This window comes from Sus scrofa, chromosome 9 (genome assembly GCF_000003025.6).
Source record: "Sus scrofa isolate TJ Tabasco breed Duroc chromosome 9, Sscrofa11.1, whole genome shotgun sequence".
NCBI classification, from domain to species: domain Eukaryota; kingdom Metazoa; phylum Chordata; class Mammalia; order Artiodactyla; family Suidae; genus Sus; species Sus scrofa.
The window spans coordinates 4,667,562-4,672,445 of NC_010451.4; the positions used below are offsets into that span (position 1 = coordinate 4,667,562).

At 41.9% G+C, this 4,884-nt stretch overlaps 1 pseudogene; it reads right to left on the reverse strand.

Annotated features, from left to right (window-relative positions):
* On the reverse strand, positions 3,580 to 4,524 carry LOC110255339 (annotated as a pseudogene).

A 4,884-nucleotide genomic window follows, 5' to 3' on the forward strand; every position in this document is an offset into this window, starting at 1 on the left:
GACAGTGAATATTCTAAATTTTTTGATCTTATGATCCCTCCCTGTTTATTCAGCTTTGTCCTGTAGGGCAAAAGCTCCATCGATGCTACATTAATTGATGGATATGGTGGTAATGCGATACTTTTTTTTTTTTTTTTTTGCTTTTTGTAGGGCCACCCTTTGGCATATAGAAGTTCCCAGCCTACACCACAGCCACAGCAACACAGCCACACCAAGCCATGTCTGTGACCTACACCACAGTTCACAGCAATGCCAGATCCTTAACCCACTGAACGAGGACAGGACTGAACCTGTGTCCTCATGGATGCTGGTTGGGTTCAATACTGCTGAGGCAATACACTTTTATTTACAAAAAGAGGGAGCAAGCTGTATTTGGCCTATGTGCTATGTGTAGCTTGCCCATGGGCCTGACACATTCATATTCTACGTGGCACATCAGCAGTCGTGTTAAGTGCAAAATGTACTGAAGCATAGAATTAAATAAGTGTAGGTTTGGGGTATCTTTATTACCTGGAGCCAAGGTCATTCATTTTACAGAAGACTGTGGGGCCTTCACCATTTCATTGTACTGTTCTTTATTCCCAAGGTGACCAATGACCTTCACAGCGCCACACAAGATCTTTGCCTTGCCTTGCCTTTCTTTTTTTCCCACTTTTTAGGGCACCCTTGTGGCATTTGGAAGTCCCCAGGCTAGGGGTCGAAATCAGAGATACGGCTGTCAGCCACAGCCACAGCAGTGCTGGAACCGAACCGCGTCTGTGACCTACACCAGAGCTCACGTCAACGCCAGATCCCCGACCCGCTGAGCGAAGCCGGGGGTCAAACCCACATCCTGATGGACACTAGCTGGATGGGTTTCCGATGCACCACAGCAGGACCTGCCCAAGATCATTCTCTGTGGGATGTCCCTGTTGCTTTTCTAATTATATGTTTTGTCTGGAAGTTTTGTTCGCTTTTATTTGTATACATCTCTCTCTTCTGGATTTATTTCCATTTTCCTTACTGTGTCTGTTCACTTCCGTTGTGATGTTGCTCCATTCTGAAACCCTTGCCCTGTTACCTGGTACTATTCTCATCACTCCTAAGACTCGACTCTCCTTTTCTTGGCATCTCCTCCAAAAAGCCTTAAATAGAAATTTTTCTTAGAGAGAGTGGTATTTGAGGGAGTCCTAATCATCTGCATAAGTTTAAACTGTTACATGGAGTTCGTCCTTTTTTCCCCCGCACTATCTGGGACAGATGCTGATTTTTTTTTTCCTTTTATTTAACTCATTGTTTCACCTTTTGTTTCTCATATATTGGGGCATATATTTGACACTTACTAGATAGTTATCACATTAATTGATTTCCTCACTGATTTCATTGACTTGTTGTGTTACTCATTGATACAATAAATTTTGTAAGCTGGTGGGATGGATAAATAAATGCAAGATGTGTGCTTTTGGACATGTTGAGTAAAGAAATGGATATCCTAGTAGGGATATCTGATTCAGAGCTCTCTTGAGGCATTTGGAAAAGTATCTTTGCTACTTGGTCTTCATGTCTTCAATGGCCGTGACGGCGCTGTTTCCTGGTGTTACAGGGAGGAAGATTCTGTTGACTATTGCCATAGTTGTGTTCCAGTCATAATTCAACTTAATCCTTGCTCTGGTATCATGACGTATAAGAACTGTTTTCTACATTTAATCAATGATGAAACTCAGAATTTTAAAATAGTGAAACTCACTCAGTTATTAGTGAAGCGATATTTGAACTTTTCTCTTCCCCAGACTCTAGCTCTAAAATATCTGATAGAACACACAAGATACACTCATTGAAAACATGAAAGATTTCTTTATTGCAAAGAATCACAGCTGTACAGCTATTTGCAATAGAAGCCATTCAAAAGTTAATAAGATACCTATACAGTTATAAACAAACCAGAATATGACTATAGCAGAAATGCTAAAAAAGTCAAAGTTTGAGGGAGCTAATTCATTTGAAAAACAAACAAGTATCCAATATATATTTGAAAAATAAGTTCCAATCTTTCCCAAAACCCAACTCAATGAACCCCCATTCCCAGTTGAAGGACGTTTGGCACAGAGCATTTATAGATGTGTCCAGTGTAGTGTCCTCTGTTTTCCACGTGTAATACAATTAATTTGTTAACTAAGAGGTTAATTATTGTCACTTGAAGGACTTGATAAATGCGACTGACAAATCAATACCTTCTGAAGCTTAAAAAAAGGAAGTGGGGATTGAACGTGGACACAAGGGATTTTCATGCTCTTCAAGTGCAGCTCCAGTTGTTTAAATCATAGTACATGATGTTACTGAGCTGTATTAACTGGACATTTTCCCAGAAAAACAAAGGATTCCTGCCTGGGGCTTGCCAAAAATTGTAAGTTATTAGGTATAAAGGGCTTAAGGGAAACTCAAGAAATCTGTCACAATATCTCAAAGAACAAATGTGGGAAAATAAAATAAAATATTTAGAGAAATGTTTCCATATTTTTAAGGTGAGAAATAAGTGTAAATCTGTGGATTAGTATAACATGATAGGGAGTATGTACTCTTGAGCTGGTGTTGGTAGTTCAAATTCTATGTTGCTACTTCCTAGGTAAGTTACTTTGTGCAATTTACATAATCTCTCTGTGTCTCAGTTTCTTAACAGATACATTAGAAAAATAATAACACCTATCTCACACTGCAGTTTTGTGTTCTAAAGCAGTAAATATATGTGAAGGATTTAGTAAGCAAACGCACAGCTATCATTTTGGCATGTTAATCTGTCGTTACTGAAATAAGTAAAAAGAAACTTGAAAATAATGACACCGATGTACTGCCTGCTGCGCTGAGGAGGCGAATAAACTTGAAGTGATTTGAATGATTTTATACTCAAGAATTTTTTTTTGTGCTTTTTTTAGGGCCACAATGGTGGCATGTGGAAGTTCCTAGGCTAGGGGCCAAATCAAAGCTGCAGCTGCTGGCCTCTGCCACAGCCACAGCAACACCAGATCCAATCTGTATCTGCAACCTACTCAACAGCTCACGACAACACCAGCTCCTTAACCCACTGAGAGAAGTCAGGGATCAAACTCTCATCCTCAAGGATACGAGTCAGGTTCCTTCCTGCTGGGCCACAATGGGAACTCCTATGCTCAAGAATATTTAAAACAGAGCATTTAGCGACTCAAAATGTGGGAAAAAAACTGTTGAATGAGTTGCATGGTCCAATGTATTTGCTTTTAAACTGTTTGCAAAGAATTAGTCATTCCCACATGTGAATATTATAAAAAATGGACTCTACAAATAGTCTATGAAATAATGTCAATAATAAATAACCATTACAGCTAGCATTTATTAAAGCTTCACAGGAGAAGCATGCCTTCATTTCTAAAAAAAAAAAAAAAAAAAAGAGAAAATATTTAAAAGATTGAAACTAAAGAAAAAGAGATAAAGGTACCACATCACATCTCCCTGATTAAAAGCATAGCTGAATCAAACCGTAGCATGTTAGGGATAAGATTGTAATTATTGTTAATGCACCATGACTTCATGAAACAGATTCTATAACATGGGTTTCATTTACATATTTTAGTTTTCAGAAATTTTCCTTTTTGGGAAAAAGAGACCAATCACTCGGTCACGAATCTGCCTGGTCTTGACGCATACACCAGGGGTTGACTGCGGGGGGCACCAGGAGATAGGAACTGGCAAAAATTATGTGGACACTTGGGGCACCTTCTTGCCAATGCGGTGGGTTAGAAAGCTAAACAGTGCAGGCGTGTAGGAGACAAGTATAGTGCAGACGTGGGCAGCACAGGTGCCAGGGCTTTGGAGCGGGCGTTCTGGAGGAGAGCCGGAAGACCGCCTGAAGGATTTTGATGTAGGAGGTGGCTATGAGCCCGAGGTCCAACACCATCACTGAAAGGGCCACAGAGATGCCATATGCCCTGTTAACACGCGTGTCAGCGCTGGCCAGTTTCACCACAGCCATGTGCTCACAATAAGCATGATTGATGACGTCTTGGGTGTAACACGGTAGCCTCTTAATGAGGAGAGGACAGGGCAAAACCATAAGGACGGCTCGGGTCACACCAGCCAGACCCATCTTGCTGACCTTGGTGTCGTCAGGATGGTTGTGTAGCGGAGGGGCATGCAAATAGCCACATAGCGGTCAAAGGCCATGGCGACCAGAAGGGCGGACTCAGCTATGCAGAATGTGTGGATGAAATACATTTGTGCGAGGCACATATCAAAGTCAGTCCAGTGAGCATCCAACAGAAGATGCCAAGCATCTTGGGGCTGTGGACGAGGCCAGGCCACGTCGTTCACGGCCAGCATGCAAAGGAAGAAATACATCGGCTGGTGGAGGCTCGGCTCGAGTCTGACGGTCACGATGATGCTGCTGTTGCCCAGCAGAGTCAGGGAGAACAGGAGGCAGACGGGAATGCCGATCCAGCAGTGCAAGTCCTGCAAGCCAGGAACACCGACCAGGAAAAAAGATGAGATGCAGTGCCGTGTAGAGTTGTCTGCCATGTCAGAGCTGAGGAGCTCACATGCTCAGATGCCACATAGCCAGCTGAGTCCCCTCTGGGCAAAACGCAGGATGCCAAGTGCTTCTTCCATGGTCCTATATACAGAGGCTCCAGACACTGTGTGACAGGCTCTCTGACGAGCCAACTCTTCTCTAGAATGTCTGTAACTCAGTGGGCAAATCCCTTCACACTCTGAACCCAGTCTCTTTCTCTGCAATTAACAAGATTGACTTGTTATTTAGAACGTTTCTCCTCCCTCTGCAGTTTTATGTATTCTACCTTTTAATTTTTATATCCACTAAGTAGTTTATACTTTTCCTTATAAAGTTTTTATCAATAATCCTTCAAAAGTCAAACCTGA